Genomic DNA, 11,358 nt, shown 5'->3' with positions numbered 1-11,358 from the left:
CAATGAACATAGAGGGAAACTCTATATTATATACAAGTATGTAATGTCAAGTTTTTATTATGTTTTATGATATGATAAATGGAGCATTTAGGCAGCTATGGTATACTAGAAAAAAAGCTGGAGACATAGTTTCATCTTCTATAGTTAAATGTTTTTGTTCCTGTAAGCAAGTCTCAATCTCTCCAATCCTTTATTTGTAAAATTATAAACTATTTACAACACCTTCTACAGCAACCTATTGTGATCAAACACCTTATTAAAATTTTGTCATACATGTGAATTATTAGTACAGTCATTTGAGATAATTGTAGGACACCAGGAACATGAATTTAATTCTGTTGGGTGTTTTTTTTAGGTGGGGCACTACCTGTTCTTCCTACCCCCTTTCTGAAGGTTAATTCATTTTTCTAAGGTATATGCTCAATGTTCTTTGTACAACACCTTGAATTTTTTGGAAGTCTAACAAATAGACTACCCAAAAAAAGGCTAACAAAAATTAATGTATATTTGCTCACAAGGTCTAATGAAACGGACTTAGAGGAAAAGAAAACGGGCAAAAGCTTCATATTCCTCTGTTGCAATCATTCACAGAGCCAGAATAAATGTGCAAATTTAACATTTTCTTACATTTATGGCAAGCAATTAAAATAGCTGTTTGGACTTACTGGCTAAATCAAGCCATGATTATATTACTCATAAAACCAAGGGAAACTCAGTAGGCATTGACACCTATATTGTTCCTTTTTGTTTCACTGTTGCTGTGGTTGTTTTATAAACATGGATTACTAATAAAGAAAACCACTAAATGTTTTCTTTTTAGTTTTTAAAGGCCAAAATAGGTGATAGCTTATTTTTGCTTGAAAACAAAACCAGAACACAACCCATGACCTATTATTTGCAGATGGCTAAATAGCAAAAGGGGATCACTTAGATTTGTGATCTTGCTACAGTCTATTAAGAGAGACACCTTAAACCAACTTTAGTGATGATCAATATTAAAAATTCTAAAATAAAATAGTCATGAAATATGCTTTAATTCCATTAATTCCATTAGGCAGTGGGGAAGGTGAAGTGTTACTTCTCCTTGCTCTCAGTGGGAGGTTGCCCTGCAATCTTTCTGGGGGTACCACCAGGCACTTGTATGGAGGCAAGTAAAGTTGCCCCTGGGAGCACTGTTTCTAAGAGATGCCAGTGTTCAGCTCAAGTGGAGATGAGTTTCAAGTTGATGTACACCCCATACAGCAGTAAAAAGATATAAGATATCGACACGCTCAGCTGCATCTTGTTAAAAGCTTCCTGCGGGTTGGCAGAATGAAATCTTTATTTAAAATACACAAACTATCGTCAAGGGAAAGAAGGAAAGGAGAAAACAGGAAAAGGGCCAAATGCTTAACCCACCAGAAGCATCAAAAATGAAGAAGTTGTCATATTTCCTTTGCACCAGAAGCAACAACACAATGTGACTAGGCTGACCACTTCAGCATCCATCTGCTCATCCCATGATTTCAAGGAACATTATTTCTTTTATTATTAATTATGAAAGTTTCCGGGGTAGGGCAAATGTATTATTATTATGAATAACAGGAGAGGAGATAATCTCTGTCACTACTTGGCAATGAATACAGTAGTATAATGAGTGTGTGATGACATGAAAGATAGAAGCAAGGATCCAGCAACTTCACTACTCCTGTTCCCCTCCCTCTTCCCCTTCCCCTTTTGATACCTTGAGGAATTAAACGTTCATAAAATTTCCTCACTGATAGTTCAACAGGAAATGTTCCTTAACACTAACAGGAAGAGAAAGAGACAGGTTTAAGAGTGAGAAGAAAGAGAGAGGGAGGAGGAAAGGCAGAGTAATAGGGAAGGGGAAAGGGAGAAGAGAGAAGAGGGGAGGAAAGAGGTGGGAGGGTGAGACAACAAGAGAGATTGCACTTTAGATCATCTTGCATATGATTAATATAAGAAAAGGGGAGGATATGTTCTGCAATTGTAAACAAGATCCAGGTAATATACCCCTACATATTATTGATATATTATTATGATATACACATATAAATATATGCATGAATGTAAAACACACATACAATACAAAATGCATCTATGAAGTTCCTAAAAGGTACTGGCACACTGCAGGTCCAAACCCAGAGCGCAAAGAGAAAGTTAAATAAAAAGAGCAGAGACATTGACAGTGGAAGGATCCAGCCGAAGGATTAAGGATGAAGAATGAAAGGACATAGCAGGGAAGTGCTTAAAAGAGAAATAAAAGGGGGCTCTACACGCCCTTTTAAAGAAAGGATCACTAAGGCAGATTCATCTTCTATCTTGAAAGTGAAATTTCTAACAATATGGATCTTTGACACGCGGATATTGTATACTGTGCATAGCTTTTTATTGGTTTGGTTTGTTTTTTTCCAAAAATACCACTTACCAGTTAATACTTTGGAAGGCACACTTTTACATCCTTCATATTAGGGAATTGTTTTGAGACAAATAATTATTTTTGCCTCCAAAAGGAGTGCTTCAGGCACAATTCCAGTGTATAGGCCAGGAGCGGGTTGGGGGTTGCTCTGGAGGCCTGAAGTTCGGAACTGGAAAGGTGAAGGGTTAAGAGAACAAGATTCTCCTTCTTGACCTCTTTCCATTTCAAAAGATCACTGCAGCTTCGCTGCTTCTAAGGTGTTTCTACCTAGAAGTCTAAATCTGTTGAGAACTTGTACGCCACTTAAAAGCGTAGAAAGAAGAGGGAAGACCCACCGCCATTCTAAATAAAACCCCAAACTCTAGACATCCCTTCAATAGCAAGGTAGGGACTGTTAAAATCACCCCTAACAACTATCTTAAAAAAACAGTCCCTCCTCCACTTGACTGCCCAATTTCTCACTCAAATAACACCTGCCTGTTGGGCACCTGACTTCTAAAATAAAAACTACCCGTCTGAGACAAAATACGAATCCCTTTTTGACCCACTTTATTTCTCCTTCCCACCCCCGAACACTACACTATGTCTGGTATTCTGGCTCATGCTGCTGCAAACTAAGGTTCCGACCCGCTTCTCCAAGGTCGCTCTCCCTTCCACCCTCCCGCCAAATAAAACCTCAGGACCTCACAATAAGCAGCAGAAGAGGAATCCACATCTGGAAAGGGGGTGGGGGGAGTCCTCTGTAGCTCTAGCGGCCAAGGAGAGTGTCATCTCCAGCTCTCCGAGGGTGAAAGTGGGTTAACCTGGAGCTCTCGGATCCTGCCAGGAAACGGGAGACACCGGGGGTCACCCCTTGAAAAAACACTCTGCTCTGCTGCCCAACCCTGCCCTGCCCAACCCAGCCCTGCCCAACCCATCTCATCCCACGCGGGCCCCTCTCAGCTCCCTCCTGCAGAGCATCCGCCTCCCTGGGCTATTCTCGCTTGGTGCCTTCCCCGCCCTCCTCGTCCACCTCCTTTCCCTTCTTCACTTCTCCCTCTTCTTCATCCTCCTCCACCCACTCCGTATCAGGCTCGCCTTAGCTGGCCTGGGGAGCCGGCACATCGCTGCTGTCAGCCATCAAGTGGCTCGTTAAGGAAATGCAGGTGAGTGCGTGTGGCGGAGCCGCTGCCGTGGATGTTGGGGGATGTGGGGCGTGTGCGCGTGTACGCGTGTGTGCCTGTGTCTGTGGGTGCGTGGAAGACAGCTAGCGAGCGTGAGCGAGCGAGCGAAGGCAGCGGCGAGTAAGAGAGCTGAGCGAGCGCAGCTAAGGCTCTCCCTTTCGGCGCCCCCTCACTCTCGCTCCGGCAGCCGCCAGCGGCAGGAGCGCGCGTGGCAAGCAGCGCCTCCTTCCCTCGCTCCTTGTCTCCCTCCCATCACTTGGACCGCGGCGCTGACTCTGCCTGAGTGTCTCGGCTGCTTCCAGCCAGGAGGCTCGCACTTACCTCCCCCCTCCCCTTCCTGCCTCCTTCCCCAGCCGAGCCCAACTGCTCCTTCTCCAGCTCCTCCTCCTCTTCCACCTCCCATTCTGGAGAGGACTACCATCCTCAGCTGGGAGAGTGCAGGTACTTTGCCTTCACCGAATACCTCGCAGGACCCAAGCAAGCTTTCTTGCTGCCTTTTGGTTTTCTCTCTTGCGAAAAAGAAGAAATCACTTTAGAAACAAAGCAAGGAACCCAAGGCCCCCCACCAACCCCAGACCCCCCGCCCAGGGGCTGAAGTGCATGTGCTTTCTTCTCTCTTGCAGTTCCTCGGGGGCCTGTGTGGAATAAAACACATTTCTTTATCTGACTGTTGGGAGAGGGAAGAGAAGACTCCTCAGGGTTTCCAAAGAGGTCCGGGCTGGCTACCTTAGTAAGTAAAACGTGTTGGTCTATCTATCTTTCTATCTCTTTTTTATTTCTCCAAAGGTGTCTCTTTCACGGATTTTCCTCCCTTCTTTGTAGTTATGCAAGGTAACCCCCTACCCAAGAAACTTATATAACTCAAAAGAGTATGTGAGGAAGAAGTGGTTTGCCAAGCTTGCTTTTTTGGGGGAAGAGATAAGCATGGGCAGGATTGGGGTTTTGTGTAGATTTCGGTGGCTCGCTTTTTAAAGAGATGTCTGAGAGACAGTGGCATTGCAATGTCAGTTTGTTATGGAATGAATGGACAGCTCCGGCTTGAGAGTGTTTGAGTTTGAAATCTCCCTCCTCCCCACCACACCCCCACTCTCATTTCCACCTTCAGTCTCTGTCCCGCACCCACCCCCAACCCGACCCAGTAGGTTTGTTTAGCTGGCTCTTTTTATCTTTAATTCTGGAGGTATCCAACCGGACGTTTGCGTTAAGGACAAGTTGCATTTGTCGGTTTGAAAGCCGGCAGTGATTTGTGGTTCTTACAAGTAGAACAACAACAATAATAACTGTATTTTATTTTTTTAACTATCCCAGTTGGAGAATTTGGATGAACTTTAGAAAGAGAATGCTAACCTTGCTTTTTAGAGAACTGAAGCTTGTGCTGTGGTATTATTGGCAGTGCAGCTTACCGGCTATGACAAGGAGATGACAGCTAGTGACAGGTTTAAGGTGTTTGTTAAGTCTAAATGTCTCTGCATCAAAAACTTTTGCAAGCGTCGTCCCTCTTGGGTCAAACATCATGATGTCAGCAGCTGCTGCATTTCTGTTGGGAGGGGGGAGAGAGAAAATGCTTCCTCCTCATTTATCAAAGGGTTAACAGTTAATTGAAATAAAAATAGATACTGTATAACATTTGCCAATATTTTGTGATATCCAAATAAAACCTTTGTGTTATGTCAGGAAAAATATAGTTGAGTCAGTTTGTTTTGCACAACTAAAAGATAATCAATAACATTTCAGCATTTTTTTTTCCTTATTACTGCCAAATGGACTTGGAATCTAATTCTCCTTGCATTGTTGCATATACAGTAGGTACAGTATGACTCACAATTTAGATAAGAGACCTATTTCTTAAATTGTGAGCTTTTCAATAAAATAGCTATTACACTTCCTAGGGTAAGATTGCAGTAGATAGAAAACTTCATCTGTTTTCTCTTTGACTTTGTTTTCTGTCCTCAAAATTCAACACTTTCATTAATTACATGATTTTATAATTCTAATCTTGAAAATTCGCTATTGTGAGGCAAAATATCTTGCTTATTTTCCTTTTCAAGTGAAAAAGTTCATACTCAGAATCATTTTCTATGTGTTTTTCTTAATCTTTCTGTTAATGATTTCTCTAAAAAGCATTGAAGTAACTGTGCCTACTGGACACTGATATTTGAAAGTCTAGTCCTACAGCAAGATGGGAAAATACCTTTCCAAGTTGCTATGGACACTCAATAGCCATCATGGCATGTTATATACAATGGGACATAAGTTTTTAGAAATAGGAAAAAAATAGTTGCTAGTGGTTGGTTAATGAATTTGCTAGTGTGGAATCCTCAGAAATAGAAATTAAAATTTTACAATGGAAATATAGTTGCTTGATAAGCAATATTTTATTTCAAATTCAAATGAGATTTCCTAGTTAGATGCAGTATAGATCACTACTGTAATAGCTTTCATGCGAAGAGGTTCTTTTAAATTACATTTAATTAAGAAATTAATGGATCAAATGAGGTTTATAGCACATGACCTATGTTTAGTTGTAATCAGAAAAAGGGTGGATGATGTGAATTTTAAAAAACTAATTATTTCTGACTCTAAAATAGGGTTATACCTCAAGTGACCAACTCAGGGTTTGGGTTAAATAAGTGATAACTCATTTAGTAGTGTGGAAAATACTTTACCCTAAATGTTTGCAGAATTTTCATAATAATGTGAAACTCTTAGAGTTTTGAAGGGGATGTTTCACAGTTGATATGAAAACCAACTTGACATACATTCTGCACTTGGTATAATTATGTCTTAATGCTGTGAGAAGTGACCTGAGTTAAAGACTCTGCAATTAAAGCATGCACACATTATGTTTGATCACTCTCTATATATAATAATACAGGAAAATGTCAAATCTGGACAGGCTGGCTAATTGCAATCAGATTTTTCTTTTTTTCTCCCTTTTTTTCTTTATTTATCTTTTCATTTCCATGCTACAGAGGTAGTTGCTTCTTAAAGTTGGTGGAAGAAAGTTGCTAGTGTCAGCAGTAATGTGTTTTATTATGCAATTGTTCTTGTTATTCAGATCAGATAATGGCCCTATGAAATACATAAGCAGTCTGCAGGGAATGAATGATTAATTCCTCTAACGTGTGCTTACTAAAGGAGTTCTTACTAATAAAGTACAGTATACCTGTCTTTGCTTACAGTTGCAGTTAGTGAAAGCAAACATGCTTATCTTTTCCTTTGCTATTAACATATAGTTTTACATGTCCATTGCTATAATAAACATAATGTGATGATGACTTCATACACTGATATTTTACTGTTTAAAAAAAAACTATTCAGAGAAAATATGATTCTTTTTGTATATTTAAGATCAGTTTAGATTTTAAATTAATTAGCACCTATAATGTTGAAAGATAGTAATATAAGAATCCCTTATTATTATAAATTGAAATTATAATGTGCAACATAAAAATTACAACAGTAGATTCTTAATAAGATACATCAGTCATATCATATGCAAATGTCACATTCTACATATTCAAAGTATTTTACATCAGCAAAATTAAGATAAAATGAAAACCAGGACATCAAGAGAATTATATATATAACAAGTTAATTTTTTTTTCAGAATGACTACTAATGAAGATTGCAATTGCTATGGTTACCAGGGGTATGAATTGTTTAGCAGATAAAGTCAGAAATATCAATTCAGAGTTTCTATACTACTTACACTAAATTGTGAAGAGGAGTGATAGACTAACATTTAAAAATGGTAATTCAGTAAGTGATCTGAAATTTATTCAACAAGTTGGAAATAGAATCTAATACTACATAGAGAAATATATGTATAAAACTAGGCAAATAATTTTAAGTGGTGTCTTTTAATATTTTATTTCCAATTTTTCACTTGGCTCAGTTAATGTGGACAATAAAATTATTGATTAAAACAAAGTTTTGTTTCCTGAGTTGCTGGTGTCTTCTTACTAGTGTCATCCCAGTATGCACTGATAATTCAATTGAGACACAACCAATTACACTAGGCAAGTAATTTAATTTCACAAAAGCAAAGGTTCAACTTATGATTTTCCTGAATTTAAATGGAGGTTGAAGAGTGTTAAAGAATGGAGACTATTAATACTAATAAATAATAATATGAAAAAATATTAATGTTACAAAACATAGTGATTAGGAAATATTATTTTGTATTTACTTCTACATAGATATATGTTAATTGAATATGGACCTTAGATATCTGAATATGGATTCAACATAACTAGGGTATTTTTCTTTATTTTAATATGTTTGCATAGAGGAGGTTTACAAGTCATTGACAATAACCATGTGACTTGATATTAATATTGTTAATGAACCAGTATAGTACCTCAGTTTTAATATCTAAACTTGTCCATGTCATGATCCAGATTCCAAACCATTCAAAACTTAGAACAAAGAAGTTATTGTCCTGTGAAGCATAGATTTTACTTAAGTTTTATGCCTGGTGTGTCTTATTTTCATGTTTCTTTGAATCTCTTGGGTTTCACTATGATTTTTACTATTGCCCAGTTAGCTAGAGAAAGGACAACACATTGTATGTATTGAAAGGACTACTCGAATACAAGTCAGGAGACCTGGACTTTGGCCTGAGACCTTGTAATGCAATGTGTGATTCTACAAAAGTCACTTAAACCTGTAGATTCTATTTCATCATATATAAAATTAAGGTATTGATTGGAAGAGGAATTTTGGAAGGTCTCTTCTGCTGGCTTTGTAAACCTATAAAATAAGCTAGTACAATTACCTAGAGAGTTCATTGAATTATAAGATAATAATGGATGCCTCAAACATGAACTCTTCTAACTCCATTCAATCACAGAAGTAGGTAAAGAAAAGACATGGGAAAAAATGTGAAAAGGTGAAAAATTTTCATATCCTTATCTCTTTTGTTTTCTAATCATACTGAGTAAATATTCAAGAATGTCATTTATGAACACATAACATTACACCATTATTTTTGGTTGACAAACAATAATGTATTTTTAAGGATAAAAATTATATAAATACACCTATCCTATATTGGCAAATTATTTCTGTTAATGAGATATTTGATTAATATGCAGGTTGATGAAAGAACTTTAATGGGAAACCAAATAATAGATTTTTTAAAAAAAAATCCATGTATTTGCATCGATATAGTTATAAAAATTCTTAATTTTATTTAAAAGTTCTTATATAAAATTAGTAGGATGTTATCATAAATTATTATACTTAGAATGTTGACGTACAACCCTCTTGGCTATTTTTTTTCTTCCTATTTATAGAAAAACTTTTTCTCCACTGTTGCATAAACATTTAGGTTACCTTTCCAAGGAAATGTGAAACAAAAATAGGACATTTCTAGTATATGACTTTAACCTTTAAATAAGTAAAATCTGCATTTTCTTGGAGAAATTAATTGTAAGACTGCATAACTTTTAATATCTTTTGTATTCTTAAATGCAAGAAATAACTGGGATATTATAGTACTTTCTGAACACCAGCAGATAAGAGGTGTTTAATGGGAAATTCATTCAAAAAGTGTACTACAAGAATGATAGGTAACATCATTTAATATTAATTCAAAGAGAAATGACATCCTATCCAGCTGGTTCATGGCATAGAAATGGCCTACCTCCAACCTAACACACCATAGTATTCTTTTTAATAGATCTATTACTCTACACTTATTTTACTGCTTCACTGATTTCTGCTTTTGCCATTTAACCTGCTAGAAATTCAACACTCAGTCCATCATCATATTAACAAGACCTTACTACTCATAATGAATAGCATATAGCTAAATTGCACACCTTTTATAAATATCACACTATGGTAGCTATAATACTTCTAAATTAGAAATTTGCAGAATTAAAATTTGACACTGGATGGCCATTAATTTCAATTCATATGAAAGCAATCCAACAAAATTTATTTTCAGATTATTATTTTTGGCCAAGCATTTACTTTGAAAGGCATTTTGCTAGAGAAAGACAAAGTAAAGAATTGTCTCAACCCTAAGAGACCATACACTCTACTGTGAGAGAAGGTATGTCTACCATATAAATAAATATATAAATGATCCTTTGAGGAGAGGGTAAACAGCACTAAAAACTACTGTACTAGGAAAAGCTGTCCCTAGAAAGTAGCAAATGAGCTGAGCCTTAAAGGAAATCAGAGATTCAAATAAATGAAGATGAGGAAAAAGTACATTCAAGTCACTGAGATATAGAGTCTATAAGGCATAAAGATGGGAGAGATGGAATGCTTATTTCATGAAATAGCAAGTAAGCTTGTTTTTCTGAAGTATATGAGTTCATGAAAGGGAGTTATGTGAAATAAAAACCTAGAAATGTAGTCTGAAGCCAGTTCATATAAGCAATAGGGAGCCAATGAAGGTTCTCCTTCAGGAAAGTGACACTGTACTTTAGGAAAATTATTTTGGTAGCTTTGTGGAAGATGATTTTTAAGGCCACAATGGCAAATATGTTGTAAGAGGTGATGAGGGACCTGGAGAGGAGGATTGCCAGTTTGAGTGGAGAGGAGATTCATGGGAGGAAAACTACAGCGATAGAATCAACAAAACTTTACAGATACGTTAACCTAGCCTATCAAGGATTCTTACTTTTTAGTAAAATGCAATAAAAAAGAAAACTGGTTGAATCAATGGCTATTGGATTGTTAAGTGACACCTTTTAAAAGCAGAATAATTGAATCCTACATAGCTTCCTTTAACTAGGAAGTCTCAATTTTCAAACATGAAATTTATTGTATTTATATCTGTTGTGCTGTTTGGTAAGAAATTAAATTACTGTCATAACTAAGTAGAGGAAAAAATAACAATAGTATTAGGATTCTTCTCCAAGAATGCCAATCCATAATCACTTTTTTTAAATGTACTAACACACTGTTAGTGAAATATGCAATATGATGTAAATGCGATGACCTTTGCATGGCACTGATCAAATAAAGTCACCTTTATCATTCTCTTGAATCAATAAAAATTAACAAAAGGAAATGTTTGTGCTTCAAAACCATTTTAAAATAGCTTTTTTTCATTGTGAAAAAATAGCCAAAATGAAATCAAATTAACAACTAAACTTTGAAAAAATCAAGGAAAGGGTCCAACTAGAATAATGCCATTACATTTCTCTGATTAGCTTTCTCATCTCAGTGTCTATATAGTTTAATAACATGAATTATTTGTATTTCTTGAAAGGTGCCACATTCTTTTGAATTAAATGGGAAAAATGGGGAAGGAAGAAAGGATTAATCAGAATTCTAAACATTTGGAGTTTTAAACTTATCAGAGGTTAATAAATTGCCCTGTCAACATTCAATTATACATTCAGCAGAAGGAATTGTGAGAAATAAAGGATGCCATTTGTGCCTTGTATAATGTTCATTTCTTTTCAAAAATACTATCTTACAATATTATAGCACAGTGACTGATGTAAAATTTAGATGAATTCTACATAGCAGGAGCAGATTAAATTATAACCTTACTGGGATCTGTTTTTTTTTTTTACTTTTTTAACTTTTTGTTCCTCATTATGTAACTATAATCATAGAAGCTTGTGGTTATAGAGGATCTCAAAGGACATATAGTCTAACTTGCATCTGCTCAGAAAGTCCTCTATCATATCTTTGAAAAATGTCCATCTGGACTTCACTTGAAAGCCTCCAGTAATTGTGAATTCATTGCCTTGCAAGCCAGCACACTCCACTTTTTTTGATAACTTTGGATTTATTTTTTCATTA

Source organism: Trichosurus vulpecula, chromosome 9, assembly GCF_011100635.1.
Source record: "Trichosurus vulpecula isolate mTriVul1 chromosome 9, mTriVul1.pri, whole genome shotgun sequence".
In the NCBI taxonomy this organism is placed as follows: domain Eukaryota; kingdom Metazoa; phylum Chordata; class Mammalia; order Diprotodontia; family Phalangeridae; genus Trichosurus; species Trichosurus vulpecula.
The sequence above is the reverse complement of the archived record's forward strand: the minus strand, read 5'-3'. Positions refer to the sequence as shown.